At 39.0% G+C, this 21,465-nt stretch overlaps 1 protein-coding gene across 2 annotated transcripts in view; it reads right to left on the bottom strand.

The window, feature by feature from the left end:
- Positions 1 to 21,465, bottom strand: part of LOC133167007 (uncharacterized) — a 31,822-nt gene that overhangs the window by 2,303 nt on the left and 8,054 nt on the right. The gene's annotated exons all lie outside the window — the stretch shown is intronic.

The following is a 21,465-nucleotide window of genomic DNA, read 5'->3' as shown; positions in this document are numbered from 1 at the left end:
CAAAATGCGACTTATACTCCGGAGCGACTTATATATGTTTTTTTTTCACTTTATTGGCCATTTTATGGCTGGTGCGACTTATACTCCGGTGCGACTTATAGTCCGAAAATTACGGTAGGCTGTTTTATCAAAAAATGTGAGAGTGAAGGAGGAGGTTTGATTTGTAATCTGGCATTTGGGTGCCACTTTTAAGAGTCTGTGCAGGAGCATAGATCGTTTTAGTTTGTTTTTAAAGATATATTTAACAGTTTATCTCGGTGCAGTAAGGATATAGCAATTCCGAAAGACTTAAAATTAAAAGCAAAATTACATTTTAATTCCGACATATGCCAGCTAACATGAGGATGGAAAATAAATACATAAATAAATACTGGCTGAAATGTGGCATGTGTTGTAAACTGGGCAAGGAGACATTCACTTTCAAGCACTATCATTTAGCGCTGCTGACAACAATAACTTATGAGATGGTAAATCAAGGAGGAGTGTCATATTTGAAACACAGGCGCTGTATGACCTATAGATTGAACAATAACATTCACCGCATATACAACCATGTTGGTAGATTGTTAAATTACATTACAGTTTGATACAAAGGATTTCAGAACTTTATTTGATGAGAAACACTGGAACTAGGATTTTAGCCGTGTTAATGGGTAGGGTGGATGGATTACTCAGAAGGGGAAAAAAAAAAAAGCATTTAATAAGGGCAGCTTGATAGTAAGATGATGAGTGTGCGCAACTGATAGGATACAAAGTTTTAATAGGAAGATTTGGGGTGTAAGGAACAAATACTGCACAGGAAGACTAATAACACGAAGATAGTTTTGTGAAATTTGTGTCCCAGTGTGTTCTGCCCTAGCGCGTGGCACAAGTCTTGAACTGAGTCCTTGTACTCCACTGGCTGCCTCAAAATCAACAGAGGACTGTCCCTGGTCATGAGACACCTTTGACCTTTGGGAGAACAACGGGAACTATTATCATGCTTGAAGGGGGTAAGCATAGCTCTTCACAGGACAAGAACCATACAGTTGGTGGAATAAACACAGTTGCAGATCAAAAAGAAAATGGACTGAAAGAACAAAGACAAGATGGACGCATTTGAGAAAGGCGGACAATCCAGCCCTGAATCATCATCATGAGAATCTAAGAGGAGAGGCTGCTAAAGACTTGCACGAGGCACATGAAGTCAAACTGGACACATTGCTAAAGACTGCTGAAGCATTACAAAGTTGGTGGAGTGTGGGACAAAAGGGATGGATGTGTGTTTGGGTGCTGGGGCGGACATAACTGAGGAGTTTTGATAAAAGAGGGAATAATAAGGCTGCTTATTGACACTGAAACGGGGATAAAAAACAAAATACATAGATATGGACAGTGAAGATGCACTAATAATAACAAATCATACGACAGCGTGATCAAAAACTTTGGAAATTGGACATTGATTGATAGAAATTAAATCATTTCAAAGACATAATGAATCTGATGGAAATAATGAAATTTTATAATTGGACCGGTGAAAATTTGGATTCGGGCAACGGAAGGCTGAATTACGACAGAATTTAATTACACATCAATTGCGACTGATTTATAGGATGCATATTTGAGCTTGAAGGGGTGAGGGGCCATAAGAAATTTGGAATTCTGGATAGTCAGCAAAATAGTAATACAATGTACTACAGCAGGGACGCACGGAGCCTTTGGCATGGCATTCAGACCATCACGGACTACAAGCCCGCACCGCAGAGCTGTGAAGGGGACGTCCGTCTGCTCAATGACCTTAACCGCTTCTTTGCTCGATTCGACGCTCAGAACAGCACTTGCCCGCTGAAGGCCACTCCCCCTTCACACGAGCTGCCCCTGTGCCTCTCCGCCGACAGCGTGAGGAGGGCGCTTGCCGCTATCAACATCCGTAAGGCGGCGGGCCCTGACAACATCCCGGGTCGAGCGCTGAAGGACTGCGCTGGGGAGCTGACGGATGTCTTCACAGACATCTTTAACACTTCCCTGCAGCAGGCCATCGTCCCGTCGTGTTTCAAAGCTGCCACCATCGTACCTGTGCCGAAGAAACCTCCTCCGTCCTGCTTCAATGACTACCGCCCCGTGGCACTTACGCCCATCATCATGAAGTGCTTTGAGCGGCTTGTCATGGAGCACATCCGTTCCGTTCTCCCCCCCACCATTGACCCCTTCCAGTTTGCATACCGAGCCAAGCGGTCCTCTGAGGATGCCATCTGCTCTGCCCTCCACTTGGCCCTCACCCACCTGGAGAGGAGGGACTCGTATGTGAGATTGCTGTTTGTGGACTTCAGTTCTGCCTTCAACACCATTGTGCCACAACGTCTCATCAGCAAACTTGACAAGCTGGGCCTCAGTACCTACCTCTGCAACTGGCTACTGGACTTCCTCTGTCAGAGGCCACAGGTGGTACGCGTGGGCGACAAAATCTCCGCCAGCATCACGCTGAGCACGGGGGCCCCCCAAGGCTGCGTGCTCAGTCCGCTGCTCTTCACCCTCCTGACGCATGACTGCGCTGCAACCTACAGCGACAACCGCGTAGTGAAGTTAGCTGACGACACGACTCTGCTGGGTCTCATCACCAAGGGAGACGAGACTCAGTACAGGCTGGAGGTTGACCCTCTGGCCACGTGGTGCAGGGACAACAACCTCCTGCTGAACGTCGACAAGACCAAGGAGATTGTTGTTGACTTCCGGAAGGGTCACACCCAACACCTGCCGCTGACCATCGACGGTGCTGTAGTGGAGAGAGTGGGGAGCGCCAGGTTCCTGGGGGTGCACATCAGTGAGGATCTCTCCTGGTCCACCAACACCGCATCACTGGCAAAGAAGGCCCAGCGCCGCCTGTACTTCCTGCGGAAACTCAGGCGAGCGAGCGCTCCTCCGGCCGTCATGACTACGTTTTACCGTGGCACCATTGAGAGCGTCCTCTCCAGCTGTATTGCTGTTTGGGGTGGCAGCTGCACTGACTACAACTCGAAGGCCCTGCAGCGCATAGTGAACACGGCTGGTAAGATCATTGGTGCTTCACTCCCCTCCTTGAAAGACATTTACATCTCCCATCTCACCCGCAAGGCGACCGCGATTGTGAGTGATGTGAGTCACCCCGTTAACTCTTTGTTTGATCTTCTGCCCTCTGGGAAGAGGTTCAGGAGCCTGCGCTCCCGCACCACCAGACTCAACAACAGCTTCATACTCCAGGCTGTTAAGATCTTGAACTCGCTTCCCCGTTCTGCGTAGCGTCCTGTACTTTTTGCGCTATGCTTGCTGGCTCCGTTTTGCTCCTCTTATTTATTGTGTTATCTGTTTATTTATTATTTATTCATCACTCATACTATTTATTGTTTGAATTTTTGCCTTCTTGTTTTTATATTGTGTCGCTTACTTGTATTGCTATCGTGTAATATGTCTCGTCACCGTGGGATAGAGAAAACGTAATTTCGGTCTCTTTGTGTGTTGTGACATGTGGAGAGATTGACAATAAAGCTGACTTTGACTTTCGACTTTGACTTAATTAAAAAAGAATACAGTAGGGCTTTAAATAACAAATACATTGACATGACCCTTGCGACAATTGATTTAAATGGCAATTTACGATTGGCACTTGGGGTTAGGATTAGCAATCCATTCATCCATCCATTACTGGTGCGGCTTGTCTTTACGAGGGTCACGGAGGATTAACAATAATAACTAGAATTTGTCATTTCTGTAGAAATTGCGTGTGAAGGCGAAGAGGCTGAATAAAAATTCGGGGAATACTACAAGATTATGTTTAAATTCGGAACGTGTTGAATTGGTCAGAAAATGGATGAAAATATAGAAAGAATTTTGTAAAATTGGGCGTGAATTTCAAAATTGAAAGTTTGGAATATTTGGTAAGTGGAAAGTTTTGGAATAGGTAGGCATAAGATGAACAGTTAAAAAATTGAAATGGGTTGACTCAGTGGAAAAAAAAAAAAATTAGAAGGGGAAAAAGGAAATTTTGCAAAATTATACCGCAATGTTAAAAGTGAAAATGTGAAATTTTAATCTAGGAAGTGAAAGAAGGTGAGTTGGAGGAACTATGTGGAAGAAAATGAGAAATATTGAATGTGCCATGAAGAATGAATGGTGAAATATTGGCTTAATATTTGTAAATTTCTCGAAAACCGTAAATATTTAGAATATTTGGCATGAATATTTAGAATGTGTTAAAAGTGGAATGAAGTGAATCAGATGGATTCGTAGAAGTAGTTAAGCTAAAAAAAAAGAATAAATAAATAAATAAATAAAAAAGAGGCAGAAGAATGCAGAAGAAGTTGAATAATAATAAAGTCAAGGCAAGTCAAGTTTATTTATATAGCCCACAAGCAAATCTCAAAGGGCTTCAAATGTACAACAATTGACGATTTAAAGTACAGGAACAATAAGTGTGAGGGCCACAATGATGATCATGACAGCAAAAATATTTCTAATTGGTTTTGATAGGTACAAACGGGGACCGTGGAAGAAGGTTTTCAAAATGTGTGATATAGTGTGACTCCATTATCAAGAGTAAGCATTTCTTTTAATTCCAAGAATTGCCATCAACAAAAATGAGAACGATAATCTTCAAGGTGATAGTGTAAGTGGCAGGAGGAAGCTGTGTATATTGTTTTTTAAGCATTATTTTTAGTATCATTATTTTTTAGGAAGGTCAGTTATGCTTGTGAGGAGATGAATGAAGGAACAAGGTAACAGTAAAAGGGAGTGCTAAATTTTTGGTTCTTTGCCAGAGGTAGTTATTTGGAGGGATGAATTTAAACTGAAAGCAAAATGGAACTGTTTAGTGGAAGAAATATGGAAAGGTGGAAATATTGAAGTTACAGCTCAACACAAAGTGTCAAAATAGTCTAAGTGTGAGACGTGAGCAAAGTACCGTTTTTTCCATGTATAACGCGCAAAATTTAACTGATTTATTGTCCTAAAATCTGGGGTGCGCATTATACAAAACTTATTATAAAAATACTTTTTTTTTTTGCTAAATCCGGATATGATATGGAGGCCGCCATTACAGATGCGCTTTCTTCTCTGCTGTTCACTTCAAACACGCTCCATACGAACACAATGCTCTCGTATCAGACGCTTGCTCGATCACCTGCTCGTTTGCTGTCACAATGTACCCTACACAGACTTCAATGGAGAAGCCCCATTTCAATATTATGACCAGACGTGACTATACCAGCATTGACAATCAAGACTCTGTGCCAAGACGGTGTATGACAACAACTCAGACTTACCTGACTGTGTGACGAAATGTATGTGACCGAATTTGTGATGACTTGCTTTGTTTCGATGTTTTACCTAATTGTATTGCAGCCTCTAACAGCAACCCAGGGAGCAGATTGTGATTTATTTGTTAAACTCGTGTTTACTTTGCAGGTTGTCAACTGCAGTCTTGGAGAATTTTGCGTCATGTCTGTGAACATGCATTAACACCTAACTCCTTACTTTTCATAATGAGTTTGTAAACGTGATCGTTTTCAGGACAGGCTCGGCAGGCTCCAGTTTTCAATTTCATACGTTTATTTTTTGTTTATCATTATGAATTGTATTTTTTGGTATTATGGATGTTTATTGTGCGGAGAGCTGCATGCTCAGCTACAGGAGGGTGATGGCTTTTGTTCATACAGCCATGTGAGATGCTGCCAGTCGAGTTTCAGGGACTGAGAATTGGTGATTCCAGGCCAGGATGGCATCTGGAGGTACACCGAAGTCCAGCTGGCGATGGGTATGTTACCATGGACATAGTTATTTTCACTTTTTAACCATAGTGACACATTTTTTAGAATGTGTCAAAAGGGGGAGGGGAACAGGTGGATAAGTTATGAACGTTAAAGTTTGAATAACACATTATTCACGTGATTCATTCAGGATAAACAATGGAAGGGATTGATAAATTGAACAAATTTAAGATGACTGCAGGAGTATTATGGCGAAAACAAATAGATTCAACAATTCTTTTACCTATAAAATGGTGGCCTTTGGGTTTGACGTACAGTCGCTTCAAAGGAGGAAAAGCATGATTTAAGATACGTGATTGATCACTGATTAAATGTTAGTAAAACAACAGATTGAATAAATTACGATGACTATGCTCTGAAAAGGCTATCCCTTATACCAGGGGTGTCAAAAAATTTTCGCAGGCCGCATTGTAGTCATAGCTTCTTTTGGAGGGCCGTTATGACTGTCACCCCAAATAAATGTATTTCTCATTTTATATACAGTAAAAGCTACAAAACAAACTGACAAGTTACTCGTTTTCAAATCAGACAAGTAAAAACAGGTCTAATATTTAAAAATAAAATATTATTAAAAGTGAAGACAGTTTGCAATTCGAGTAATGGCACATGAATATGAAGCACAATTTGTCTTCGTGGGCCACATAAAATGATGTGCCTGGCTGCATCTGGTCCCCGGGCCTTGAGTTTGACACCTGTGCCTTATACCAGGGGTGGCCAAATATGCCTCAGTGACGTTATTGAAATCTTGTCTCCTGAAAACGACAAACTAAAACGAATGGTCCCGAAATGTCCCGCCACACATAGTAAGTGAAAAAACGTATTATGTTTTTGTTTGTGGAATTTGTTGAACTGAGAGTTTGTCTGTGTGAGACAATGCACACGATGTTCATTGTTGAAAATGTGGTCTTTGGTCTGTAGTTTTAGTACTGTAGGAGTCAATTTGTCATTATCATGTTGGTGCGTGACATAATAATGTCACACAATAAATTTGGCTGAGCAGAGGGGTGTGTGTGTGTTGTGTGTGTGCGTGTGTTTGCGCATGTGTGCGTGTGTGTGCGTGTGCGTGTGTGCGCGTGTGTGTGTGTGGGGGGGGTGTTCATGTGTGCTCATGTCTATGATGTGGCTCTTTGCGATGACACAGTAAAAAATGTGGCTCTTAGTCTCTGACGGGTTGGCTGCCTTATACTACAAAGGTAAAGTAGGATTAGAATTTGATAAAACTGAAATGGACATTCACATATTCCAAAAGAGTTTAAACTGCTTGCAATACTATTACAAACTAGAATTTTGCAATTTCTGGAGAAATTGCGTGTGAAGGCGAAATGTATGAATAACTTCTTCGGGGAATGCTGCCGAACGATGTTGAAACGTGTTGAATTACTTGAGAAATGTAGAATATTTGGAGAATTTGTGGTGAATTTCAAAATAGAAGCTGTGAAGTTTTTGGTAAGTTGTGGAATAGGTAGAAAAACGATGAACAGTTGAAAGTTGGAATGGGTTGAATCGGTTGAAAAATGTAGAAATGAGAAGGGAAAACGGAAATATTGGAGAATTGGGTGTGAATTTCAAAATAAAAGCTGTGAAGTTTTTGGTAAGTTGTGGAATAGGTAGAAAAATGATGAACAGTTGAAAGTTGGAATGGGTTGAATCGGTTGAAAAATGTAGAAATGAGAAGGGAAAAAGGAATTGGGTGTGAATTTCAAAATAAAAGATGTGAAGTTTTTGGTAAGTGGGAAGTTGTGGAATAGGTAGAAAAATGATGAACAGTTGAAAGTTGGAATGGGTTGAATCGGTTGAAAAATGTAGAAATGAGAAAGGAAAAAGGAATTGGGTGAGAATTTCAAAATAAAAGATGTGAAGTTTTTGGGACGTGGGAAGTTGTGGAATAGGTAGAAAAATGATGAACAGCTGAAAGTTGGAATGGGTTGAATCGGTTGAAAAATGTAGAAATGAGAAAGGAAAAAGGAATTGGGTGTGAATTTCAAAATAAAAGATGTGAAGTTTTTGGTAAGTGGGAAGTTGTGGAATAGGTAGAAAAATAATGAACAGTTGAAAGTTGGAATGGGTTGAATCGGTTGAAAAATGTAGAAATGAGAAGGGAAAAAGGAATTGGGTGTGAATTTCAAAATAAAAGATGTGAAGTTTTTGGTAAGTGGGAAGTTGTGGAATAGGTAGAAAAATGATGAACAGTTGAAAGTTGGAATGGGTTGAATCGGTTGACAAATGTAGAAATGAGAAGGGAAAAAGGAATTGGGAATGAATTTCAAAATAAAAGATGTGAAGTATTTGGTAGGTTGTGGAATAGGTAGAAAAATGATGAACAGTTGAAAGTTGGAATGGGTTGAATCGGTCGAAAAATGTAGAAATTAGAGTAGAAAAAGGAAATTTTAGAGAATTTTGGTTGAATTTCAAAATAAAAGATGAAGTTTTTGGTAAGTGGGAAGTTGTGGAATAGGTAGGCAAAAGATGAATAGTTGAAAGTTGGAACGAGTTGAATCGGTGGAAAAATGTAGAAGTTAGAAGTGAAAAACGAAATTTTATGAAATTTTGCAAAATTTTATGCAAATTTTAAAAGTGAAAACGTGAAAATTTTGAATTTGGCAAGTTTGGGAATGTCCCCAATGTGATTTGAATGTGTTGAATCATGTGAATTTGAAACTGGAACAACGTAAATGTGAAATGTTGAATCTGCCATTAAGAATGAATGGGGCAAAAATCGCCATAAATTTGTGAATTATGCGAAAACGGAACATTTTTGGAATGAGAAAAATGTGAGCACACGCCATGAATTTTTGGAATAAGTGAAAAGTGGAATGGAGTGAATCGGTTGAAGTATGTGGAAGTAGTTAAGCGCCAAAAAAGTGAGCGGAATAAGTTGTTGAATAATAACTAGAATTTGCAATTCCTGAAGGAATTGCGTGTGAAGGTGAAGAAGTTGAATAAATATTGAAGGAATGTTGTAGAATGATGTTGAAACGAGTTGAATCTGTTGAAAAATGTAGAAATGAGAAGGGAAAAAGGAACTGGGTGTGAATTTCAAAATAAAAGATGTGAAGTTTTTGTTAAGTTGTGGAATAGGTAAAGAAATGATGAACAGTCGAAAGTTGGAATGGGTTGAATCGGTTGAAAAATGTAGAAATGAGAAGGGAAAAAGGAATTGGGTGTGAATTTCAAAATAAAAGATGTGAACTTTTCGGGAAGTGGGAAGTTGTTGAATAGGTAGAAAAATGATGAACAGTTGAAAGTTGGAATGGGTTGAATCGGTTGAAAAATGTAGAAATGAGAAGGGAAAAAGGAATTGGGTGTGAATTTCAAAATAAAAGATGTGAAGTTTATGGTAAGTGGGAAGTTGTGGAATAGGTAGAAAAATGATGAACAGTTGAAAGTTGGAATGGGTTGAATCGGTTGAAAAATGTGGAAATGAGAAGGGAAAAAGGAAATATTGGAGAATTGGGTGTGAATTTCAAAATAAAAGATGTGAATTTTTTGGTAAGTGGGAAGTTGTGGAATAGGTAGTAAATTGATGAACAGTTGAAAGTTGGAATGGATTGAATCGGTTGAAAAATGTAGAAATGAGAAGGGAAAAAGGAAATATTAGTGAATTGGGTGTGAATTTCAAAATAAAAGATGAAAACGTGAAAATTTTGAATTTGGGAAGTTTGGGAATGTCCCCAATGTGATTTGAATGTGTTGAATTATGTGAATTTCAAACTGGAAGAACGTAAATGTGAAATGTTGAATCTGCCATTAAGAATGAATGGGGCGAAAATCGCCGTAAATTTGTGAATTTTGCGAAAACGGAAAATTTGTGGAACGAGAAAAATGTGAGCACCCATGTCATGAATATTTGGAATAAGTGAAAAGTGGAACGGAGTGAATCGGTTGAAGTATGTGGAAGTAGTTAATGGACAAAAAAGTGAGCGGAAGATGTTGAATAATAATAATAATAACTAGAATTTGCAATTCCTGAAGGAATTGCGTGTGAAGGTGAAGAAGTTGAATAAATATTTAAGGAATGTTGCAGAATGACGTTGAAACGAGTTGAATCGGTTGAAAAATGTGGAAATGAGAAAGGAAAAAGGAAATGGGTGTGAATTTCAAAATAAAAGATGTGAAGTTTTTGTTAAGTTGTGGAATAGGTAAAGAAATGATGAACAGTTGAAAGTTGGAATGGGTTGAATCGGTTGAAAAATGTAGAAATGAGAAGGGAAAAAGGAATTGGGCGTGAATTTCAAAATAAAAGATGTGAATTTTTTGGTAAGTGGGAAGTTGGGGAATAGGTAGAAAAATGATGAACAGTTGAAAGTTGGAATGGGTTGAATCGGTTGAAAAATGTAGAAATGAGAAGGGAAAAAGGAATTGTGCGTGAATTTCAAAATAAAAGATGTGAATTTTTTGGTAAGTGGGAAGTTGTGGAATAGGTAGAAAAATGATGAACAGTTGAAAGTTGGAATGGGTTGAATCGGTTGAAAAATGTAGAAATGAGAAGGGAAAAGGGAATTGGGCGTGAATTTCAAAATAAAAGATGTGAATTTTTTGGTAAGTGGGAAGTTGTGGAATAGGTAGAAAAATGATAAACAGTTGAAAGTTGGAATGGGTTGAATCGGTTGAAAAATGTAGAAATGAGAAGGGAAAAAGGAATTGGGCATGAATTTCAAAATAAAAGATGTGAATTTTTTGGTAAGTGGGAAGTTGTGGAATAGGTAGAAAAATGATGAACAGTTGAAAGTTGGAATGGGTTGAATCGGTTGAAAAATGTAGAAATGAGAAGGGAAAAGGGAAAAAGGAATTGGGTGTGAATTTCAAAATAAAAGATGAAAACGTGAAAATGTTGAATTTGGCAAGTTTGGGAATGTCCCCAATGTGATTTGAATGTGTTGAATTATGTGAATTTGAAACTGGAACAACGTAAATGTGAAATGTTGAATCTCCCATTAAGAATGAATGGGGCAAAATTCGCCATAAATTTGTGAATTTTGTGAAAACGGAAAATTTTTGGAAGGAAAAAAATCTAAGCAGTGTTGCCATGAATATTTGGAATAAGTGAAAAGTGGAATGGAGTGAATCGGTTGAAGTATGTGGAAGTAGTTAAGCGCCGAAAAAGTGGGCAGAATAAGTAGAATAATAACTAGAATTTGCAATTCCTGAAGGAATTGCGTGTGAAGGTGAAGAAGTTGAATAAATATTGAAGGAATGCTGCAGAATGATGTTGAAACGAGTTGAATCGGTTGAAAAATGTGGAAATGAGAAGGGAAAAAGGAAATGGGTGTGAATTTCAAAATAAAAGATGTGAAGTTTTTGTTAAGTTGTGGAATAGGTAAAGAAATGATGAACAGTTGAAAGTTGGAATGGGTTGAATCGGTTGAAAAATGTAGAAATGAGAAGGGAAAAAGGAATTGGTTGTGAATTTCAAAATAAAAGTGAAGTTTTTGGTAAGTGGGAAGTTGTTGAATAGGTAGAGAAAAGATGAACAGTTGAAAGTTGGAATGGGTTGAATCGGTTGAAAAATGTAGAAATTATAGTAGAAAAAAGGAAATTTTAGAGAATTTTGGTTGAATTTCAAAATAAAAGATGTGAAGTTTTTGGTAAGTGGGAAGTTGTGGAATAGGTAGAGAAAAGATGAACAGTTGAAAGTTGGAATGGGTTGAATCGGTTGAAAAATGTAGAAACGAGAAGGGAAAAGGGAAAAAGGAATTGTGTGTGAATTTCAAAATAAAAGATGAAAACGTGAAAACGTTGAATTTGGCAAGTTTGGGAATGTCCCCAATGTGATTTGAATGTGTTGAATTATGTGAATTTCAAACTGGAAGAACGTAAATGTGAAATGTTGAATCTGCCATTAAGAATGAATGGGGCGAAAATCGCCGTAAATTTGTGAATTTTGCGAAAACGGAAAATTTTTGGAACGAGAAAAATGTGAGCACCCATGCCATGAATATTTGGAATAAGTGAAAAGTGGAATGGAGTGAATCGGTTGAAGTATGTGGAAGTAGTTAATGGACAAAAAAGTGAGCGGAAGATGTTGAATAATAACTAGAATTTGCAATTCCTGAAGGAATTGCGTGTGAAGGTGAAGAAGTTGAATAAATATTTAAGGAATGTTGCAGAATGATGTTGAAATGAGTTGAATCGGTTGAAAAATGTGGAAATGAGAAGGGAAAAAGGAACTGGGTGTGAATTTCAAAATAAAAGATGTGAAGTTTTTGTTAAGTTGTGGAATAGGTAAAGAAATGATGAACAGTTGAAAGTTGGAATGGGTTGAATCGGTTGAAAAATGTAGAAATGAGAAGGGAAAAAGGAATTGGTTGTGAATTTCAAAATAAAAGACGTGAAGTTTTTGGTAAGTGGGAAGTTGTGGAATAGGTAGAAAAATGATGAACAGTTGAAAGTTGGAATGGGTTGAATCGGTTGAAAAATGTAGAAATGAGAAGGGAAAAAGGAATTGGGTGTGAATTTCAAAATAAAAGAAGTGAAGTTTTTGGTAAGTGGGAAGTTGTTGAATAGGTAGAGAAAAGATGAACAGTTGAAAGTTGGAATGGGTTGAATCGGTTGAAAAATGTAGAAATGAGAAGGGAAAAAGGAATTGGGTGTGAATTTCAAAATAAAAGACGTGAAGTTTTTGGTAAGTGGGAAGTTGTGGAATAGGTAGAAAAATGATGAACAGTTGAAAGTTGGAATGGGTTGAATCGGTTGAAAAATGTAGAAATGAGAAGGGAAAAAGGAATTGGGTGTGAATTTCAAAATAAAAAAAGTGAAGTTTTTGGTAAGTGGGAAGTTGTTGAATAGGTGGAGAAAAGATGAACAGTTGAAAGTTGGAATGGGTTGAATCGGTTGAAAAATGTAGAAATGAGAAGGGAAAAGGGAAAAAGGAATTGGGTGTGAATTTCAAAATAAAAGATGAAAACGTGAAAATGTTGAATTTGGCAAGTTTGGGAATGTCCCCAATGTGATTTGAATGTGTTGAATTATGTGAATTTCAAACAGCAACAACGTAAATGTGAAATGTTGAATCTGCCATTAAGAATGAATGGGGCAAAAATCGCCGTAAATTTGTGAATGTTGCGAAAACGGAAAATTTTTGGAACGAGAAAAATGTGAGCACCCATGCCATGAATATTTGGAATAAGTGAAAAGTGGAATGGAGTGAATCGGTTGAAGTATGTGGAAGTAGTTAATGGACAAAAAAGTGAGCGGAAGATGTTGAATAATAATAATAAAGTACAGGAATAACAATAGTGTGAAGGTCTTCACCTTCACACTAATAATAATAAAGGACAGGAATAACAATAGTGTGAAGGTCTTCACCTTCACACTAATAACTAGAATTTGCAATTCCTGAAGGAATTGCGTGTGAAGGTGAAGAAGTTGAATAAATATTTAAGGAATGTTGCAGAATGATGTTGAAACGAGTTGAATCGGTTGAAAAATGTAGAAATGAGAAGGGAAAAAGGAACTGGGTGTGAATTTCAAAATAAAAGATATGAAGTTTTTGTTAAGTTGTGGAATAGGTAAAGAAATGATGAACAGTTGAAAGTTGGAATGGGTTGAATCGGTTGAAAAATGTAGAAATGAGAAGGGAAAAAGGAATTGGGTATGAATTTCAAAATAAAAGACTTGAAGTTTTCGGTAAGTTGGAAGTTGTGGAATAGGTAGAAAAATGATGAACAGTTGAAAGTTGGAATGGGTTGAATCGGTTGAAAAATGTAGAAATGGGAAGGGAAAAAGGAATTGGGAGTGAATTTCAAAATAAAAGATGTGAAGTATTTGGTAAGTTGTGGAATAGGTAGAAAAATGATGAACAGTTGAAAGTTGGAATGGGTTGAATCGGTTGAAAAATGTAGAAATGAGAAGGGAAAAAGGAATTGGGCGTGAATTTCAAAATAAAAGATGTGAATTTTTTGGTAAGTGGGAAGTTGTGGAATAAGTAGAAAAACGATGAACAGTTGAAAGTTGGAATGGGTTGAATCGGTTGAAAAATGTAGAAATGAGAAGGGAAAAGGGAATTGGGCGTGAATTTCAAAATAAAAGATGTGAATTTTTTGGTAAGTGGGAAGTTGTGGAATAAGTAGAAAAATGATGAACAGTTGAGAGTTGGAACGGGTTGAATCGGTTGAAAAATGTAGAAATGAGAAGGGAAAAAGGAATTGGGTGTGAATTTCAAAATAAAAGATGTGAAGTTTTTGGTAAGTGGGAAGTTGTGGAATAGGTAGAAAAATGATGAACAGTTGAAAGTTGGAATGGGTTGAATTGGTTGAAAAATGTAGAAATGAGAAGGGAAAAAGGAATTGGGAATGAATTTCAAAATAAAAGATGTCAAGTATTTGGTAAGTTGTGGAATAGGTAGAAAAATGATGAACAGTTGAAAGTTGGAATGGGTTGAATCGGTTGAAAAATGTAGAAATTAGAGTAAATTAGAGTAGAAAAAGGAAATTTTAGAGAATTTTGGTTGAATTTCAAAATAAAAGATGTGAAGTTTTTGGTAAGTGGGAAGTTGTGGAATAGGTAGGCAAAAGATGAATAGTTGAAAGTTGGAACGAGTTGAATCGGTGGAAAAATGTAGAAGTTAGAAGTGAAAAACGAAATGTTATGAAATTTTGCAAAGTTTTATGCAAATTTTAAAAGTGAAAACGTGAAAATTTTGAATTTGGCAAGTTTGGGAATGTCCCCAATGTGATTTGAATGTGTTGAATCACGTGAATTTGAAACTGGAACAACGTAAATGTGAAATGTTGAATCTGCCATTAAGAATGAATGGGGCAAAAATCGCCATAAATTTGTGAATTATGCGAAAACGGAACATTTTTGGAATGAGAAAAATGTGAGCACCCATGCCATGAATTTTTGGAATAAGTGAAAAGTGGAATGGAGTGAATCGGTTGAAGTATGTGGAACTAGTTAAGCGCCAAAGAAAGCTAACGGAAAGCTAGCGCAAAATGTTGTAGAATAACAATAGTGTGAAGGTCTTCACCTTCATTAAAATTCCGCAGTGTGAATGTGTGTGTGAATGGTAGCACGTATGTGCTGCATGTAATATAGTGGGAAGAAATAACAAATTTCTGTCAGGAATTACCACAGAAAGTCGTTATCCCACTAAAGAAACATTCCAGCTTTAGAAATCCCTAAGATTTGACAGTTGGACTAAATTCATTAAAATGGGGGGCCGTCAAAGTGTTATTGACAATATATAAGAAGATGAGAAGTATACATGTTAAATAAGTTACCAAACTTGAGGCAAGTGTCATTAAGAACGATGAGGCCGCAAGTATGTTTGTCAGACAATGAAGCCACAGTGCGCAGGCGCACTGTTAAACAGAGGAGCCGCAGGCAAAAAGCTCTTTCTGCTCCTATGCAAAACATGCATCTAAAATACCTGAAACTCCCCCATATAATAGCAAAATATGTCATGCTCAGTCAATTAGAACTCCTGTACAAACAAGAAGCATGACGAAGGCTGTTAAATTCCCCCAAAGTATAAACGATGCTGATGTATGCTATGCGAATGATACAGGTGTCAAACCTTATTGAAAGATAAGGCCACTAATATGAAAAAATAAAAATAAAAATAGTAAAACCAACACATCAAATGGAGGTAGACGTTTGCGCAGCGCTGTTTGTTGATGTTGTTTGTGTATTTTGTCTTTATTGTGGGCCCTTGTCTTGTCCTTGTTTTTTCTGTGTGTTTCTGTGTGTCTATGTGTTAAAATTATGAAATTGGCTAAAATAGTGTGCAAGGAAATTTACTAGACTGCGGTCTATTAGATTTGTACCATGACACAAAAAGCAAAATGATTTTGAAACTAGAAGATGCAATTTCTGGAGAAATTGGATGTGAAGGCGTAAAAAGATTAATAAATACTTAGAGGATGCAACAGAATGATGTTGAAGCATAATTGAATCGGTTGGAAAAATGTAGAAATTAGAGATGAAAAAATTAATTTTGTGAAATTTTGCAGAACATTTAATCAATCAATCTTTTATTGGCCAAGTTTGAGCATGCCATACAAAGGATTAATAAGATAACGTGAAAACATAATTTTTTTTTAATTTAGCGATTTTGGGAATGTTGAAAACTCTCCCCGGTGTGACGTGAATGGGCTGAATGATGTGAATTTCAAACTGGGACAATGTTAATCTGAAACATGGAATGTGCCATTAGGAATGAATGGAAGAAAAATTGCCATAAATTTGCAAATTTTGTGGAAATGAAAAGCTTATGGAATCAAATGAATGCAAGCATCTCTTGCGTGAAATTTCGGAATATGTCAAAATTGGAATGAGTGGGTTGTTTTAGCAAGAACCTTGAGATGGGACAAATTCAAATGAGGAATGTGAATTGAAAATAATGTATGACTATGTGAACAGCTTGCAGAGGACTTGAGGAGAGTGAGACCAGTATATAATGGAGGCTGTGTGTGTGTGTGTGTGTGTGTGTGTGTGTGTGTGTGTGTGTGTGTGTGTGTGTGTGTGCGTGTGTGTGTGCGTGTGCGTGTGTGTGTGAGAGAGAGAGAGAGAGAGAGAGAGAGAGAGAGAGAGGGAGAGATGCAAATGAGCAGGAATGAATGATTGACAAGATACAGGTTGAACGGTTGACGTTGTTGGAGACTGCTATGGGAAAATTAGCAGAACAACTTTGAAGAAAGAGTGATCTTGAGCAAATTTAATGCTAAGAAAAGAAAATAGGGCTTATTTCACAGTGGTTGACTGATTATCATGAATTGAATGGCTGGTTTTACGCTTTCATTTAAAAGTCAAGTTTTGGTGTACATTGTTGATAATTGCTTTTGAAACAAAGGAAGCGTGGGGATGAGATTTCTTTCTCCTCATGCAGCATTTAGGCCTGAGAGGAAATGAAGTCAAGTAACAGAAGTTACGATGGGTAAAACCAGAAGTAAACTATGTTGGTTTACTCTCAGCGTAAGGGAGAGCACTGCAATGAAGCAGGAAACAGGCTATATTAGACACAACACGACCTATCACAAAGAACAATTTATGTTTTTTTTGTTCCCTGTGATTGCTGCAGAGCTTGGGCTCCACATTATGCTGAAATTGCTAAGCCACTGACAGGAGTGGCTCGTGGACAGCCGTTAGCAGTCGAAGATACATTCGCGTGGACACCGAAAGTGGAAGCATTGACAAATTGAAAATGGCATTAGTTCAGACAACAAAGGGTGCGATAATGGATAAGGTGTTATTGACCACGTCAGCAATGAAGCTGTTTTGCCAAAATGATTTTTTAAGGCAAACCCAATTGTGTCACTTATGTGACAACAGGGGGGGGGATGAGTTATAAGTTACCTTCGGTTTAGATTCTTAAGTGAAATTTAAAAAACAAAAAAAAAAAAGAAAAACGAAAAAAAAACATGTCCTATTTGTGTGAAACATGATCCACACGGGAACCTAAAAGAAACTATATGAAAATCACCCCCACTTTAGAAGGGTTAACACCTGTTGAAAAGAAAGTGGAAAATGTGTTCAAGTTATGCTATGTGGTGCTGCAATGGCAGTAGAATCGTCAGCAGATGTTAACTTGTTCCATCCCACAGACCTGTTTGTACCACATGCTGTTGATGTGTTGTTACTTCAAAGTAAAATGAATATGCTGTCTCCAGCCAGACATTTGTCTTATACAGCTCTGTTATTGTCACGAATCATTACACTGACCAGAGCGTGTACTCTAGAAGATGGACAAGACCTAATTGTATATACAGACATCCAGTGTGCATTTTCAACAGTTTTTACTTTGCAAAACAATGGGAAAGGCATGGAATGATAACTTCAACAGGAAAGCAAATAACACATGCACAACTTCTAATCCAGCTCCTCCAGGCAGTAATGTTGCCCACAAAGCTTGCAATTTTCAAATGTGAGGCACACACACGAAGGAAAGACTTGGTATCACTAGGCAATGCCTTCGCAGATAAAATAGCAAAGTAAGCTGCTATAGGCAAATACGGAACCTCAGACCTATTTCTGAGATTGCCGTCAGAAAAGGAGGAACTAATAAATACACAGATCTTGCATGATATGCAACATTCAGCCCCTAAACAAGAACAGAAAATGTGGATTGCTAAAGGTGCACAACTGACAGACAAAGAGATATACATTGTAAATAATAAGCCTGTTCTCCCTAAATCCCGTTTTAGAGCAGCTGCAATTTCGACACACGGAAGTTCTCATGTGTCGACAGGGGGGGATGCAAGAGCTAATATCACAACACTTTACAACGTATGGTTTCAATTTGTACTCAAAACTTTTTGTAGAGCGGGTGAAGTCTGTATAAAAAATAATCCACAAGGGAATGTAAAACCAAAAAGAGGAAAATTCCCAGAACCAACATATCCGTTCCAAATGTCGCGTATGGACTTCATAGAACTAAACAGGTGTGGATTGTACAAATACTGTTTAGTCCTAATCGATGCCTTTTCAAGGTGGACAGGAATGATCCCAGCAAAGAATGCAGATGCTATAACAGTAGCAAAGGCTATCTGCAAGACCATTATTCCCAGTTATGGAATCCCAGAGACCATTTATAGTGACAACGGACCACATTTTGTCAATACGATCATTAACCAAATGCATGGCAGAAACGGGAAGACCATGGCCCGAATGTCTAGATTTTGTAAAACTCTATATGAGGATTATGCCCTGTGGCAAGGTTTTAACCCGATATGAGATCATTCATGGCAGAGCATACGGGCTCCCACTGTTCTCACATGATCAAGACATCCACAGAAGAGCTAACTCTAGCTGACTAACATGATCAAAACCATGCAAACGGAAAATGTGTCAAATGCAAATTTACTGCCCTCCACTCCTTTATCTCCACAGGATGGCTCAGCAAAACCAGGTGACTGGGTCTTCATCAAAGTAATCAAACGGAAGACGTGGTCTTCACCCCGGTGGGAGGGACCATTCCAAGTCCTACTCACCACACCCACAGCTGTGCAGAATGACCCAGCTGGATTCATCTCAGCCACTGTAAGCTGCAGAGAGTGCTTGGCTCCTAGGCCCCGGTCAGGGCGAAGTATCCGGCTACAAAGGGGGTGCCAATTATAGTTTGGCATCAGTCTCAAACCGGTGAAGAACTAAGAACCCTGATCATTTAGCTCCCTAGGGGTTCAGGTGGCTCTGTGGAACTGAACGGAAAATGGCACTCAGAGGAGTGCTTGTCTGTGCTGTGGCTGTAGCATGCTTGCCAATGACATGGAGTGTCCAGGGTCCCCAAGGGGAGAGTGGAACTTCCGCTCGAATCAAGAGAATGACGACCGAACTGTTGACAAAGTATATAAAGATAAACCCAGATATACCCCATGCAGACAACATGTGGTACCAGTATGTATCCATGTTGGCCGAAACATACAATCAAAGTGAATGTTATGTATGTTCCATAATGCCACGATCAAGTCAACAGCCCGTCCTACATGCCCGATCCATGCCAGAGAAAAATGGATGGTGTTTCGCAATACTAAGGGCTTTTGGGTTTAATCCCATCGAAGGACTCAGACGGTCGGAAATTAATGAGGCACAACTAACCGCCCATCCCTGTTACAACATCTCAAGGCCATTCACAATAGTGTCAAGAAGTTCTGACGTCACACCCGCACCAGTGACTCTCGAAGTGAGTGAAACCATCTCACATCCCCTGTGCTTCCGACAAAGACGTGTTGATGGAATAAAGGTGGGAGATACAAAGCGCTGCATCACCACCGCACTTCTAGAACCTTCCAGCAAGACCTCGATGAATACCACCTTAGCAATCAGACAAATCCTAGCAGGAGGCGAAAATCCCCACTCCATCATCGAAGGGGGATGGTGGCTCTGTGGTCGCCGAGGCTACGCAGTCCTTCCAGGACGATGGGATGGCACATGTGCCCCCGTATATGTGTCAGATCACACTGTGTTCCTCAGTCTGACACATCTTCAGGAACATCATCAGCGAAAGACACGTGCAGCTGTTGCTCCCACCTTCCTACCCTACGACAGTGTCTGGGGCTCAGACGTACCAGATGAATACAAGCTTTGGAGCGCGGGACAAAAGGTGGCACTCACACTCTTCCCACAGGCGGGTGTGGCTAAGACTATTCTCCGAATAGAGACTATGGACTACAGGTTGAAGACCTTTGCCAATTTTACTCTAGAGGTCCTTACAGGTTACCAGTCGGAACTGCAAGCCCTGAGACTAATGGCACTACAGTCCCGAATGGTTTTGGACCTCCTGACTGCCGAGAAAGGAGGTGTGTGTGAAATAGTTGGTACCTCCTGTTGTACCTACATCCCAGGAGAAAATGACACCCACATCGAGTATCCCAGGACGAAACTCCAGCCAAGGATGGCCATCCCTTTTGGTGGCTGTTTTATGGCGATTGGAAGCAACTTCTCTTGAAAGTCGTAGTTTTTTTAGTTGCCATACTGTTATTTCTCTGTGTTTTTACATCATGCATCATTCCTTGTATTCGTCACATGATGACTAAAATGTTGACATCAGCGTTTGCTATCCGGAATGTCATGTTGGTCCAGCGTAAACAAGATGAGTGGGACCACCTTGCGTAAATCACCTACCTGTTTGTTTTTGCTTTTGGATGGTGCAAAACGAAATACATTCCATTATGATGAACATGGCCAGAGCCGAATGGAGAGATGTAGTTCTGATAAACTCTGGAATGTAAACTTTCATACTTTTTGATGTTACTATACTATATCGTGTAGGCATATACTCATTTATACACATATGTAGTTATTGGTTGATGTTTTGTTTTCCCATGAATTCCAATGTTAAACAGGGGGGAATGTTGGGAAAAATATACTTTTTATCATTGGATTCTATGTATCTACTTATGTGTGCAAGATTCTCCGCAACATGTGATAGTTTGGCCTCGTGATAATGTCTTGGGAGCAGATGGCTGGCTAAGGAGCTCATGTGTGGAGTTACGAGCCGCGCTATACAATGGGCCCATAGTTAGCTATCCATGTACATATCATGAGGTTGTCATGGGATGGCTGAAGCAGACAAACGTCTTATTTAAGTAGAAGTCATGAGAACTCCAACAGAGGTATCTATCCCATGAGCACCAAGACTACGTCTTTTGTCTAGCTAAAGTCATGGGACGACCATACCGCTTCTGTCCTAATAGTATCGCTGTTGCGCGGTGGTCATGAGATGTAATTGTGGAATGTCCTTCCCGTCTAAAGAAGCTATGCATTCATGTACATGTACACTTGCCCCTTTGTTTGTTCCTCAATAAAAGGCACGACCAAACTGAAGGAAGGGCGCAGATCCCAACCACACTCGTTGTGTCTGGGATTGAGCCCATCTGAAGATGATCGTTCGCCAAAAAGGAGATATCCTGCCTCTGTGAGATTCTTTTCAGAAAAATGTTGTGAACCCAACATCTGTCTGTCTATATGTATGTATATATGTATGTATGTATTTCGTTATTTGTTTATGTATTTTTCTCTCACATTCTCTTTCTCATCTTCCACTTCTTTCAGCTGCTCCTGTTAGGGGCCGCGACAGCAGAGCAATCGTTTCCATATGTTTCTGTCCTGTCACACCAACCATCTGCATGTCCTGCAACATCCTCATCTCTGCCACACTCTCCATTATTTTGGCCGGTAGAGATTTCCAAGCCTCGCTTCTAACATTCTTTCCCATAACTTCATGCTTTGCTTAATCAACATAACAACACCT

The sequence above is a fragment of the Syngnathus typhle genome, linkage group LG14 (genome assembly GCF_033458585.1).
Source record: "Syngnathus typhle isolate RoL2023-S1 ecotype Sweden linkage group LG14, RoL_Styp_1.0, whole genome shotgun sequence".
NCBI classification, from domain to species: domain Eukaryota; kingdom Metazoa; phylum Chordata; class Actinopteri; order Syngnathiformes; family Syngnathidae; genus Syngnathus; species Syngnathus typhle.
Note: the sequence above shows the minus strand (reverse complement) of the source record. Positions and strands in the feature narration are given on the sequence as shown.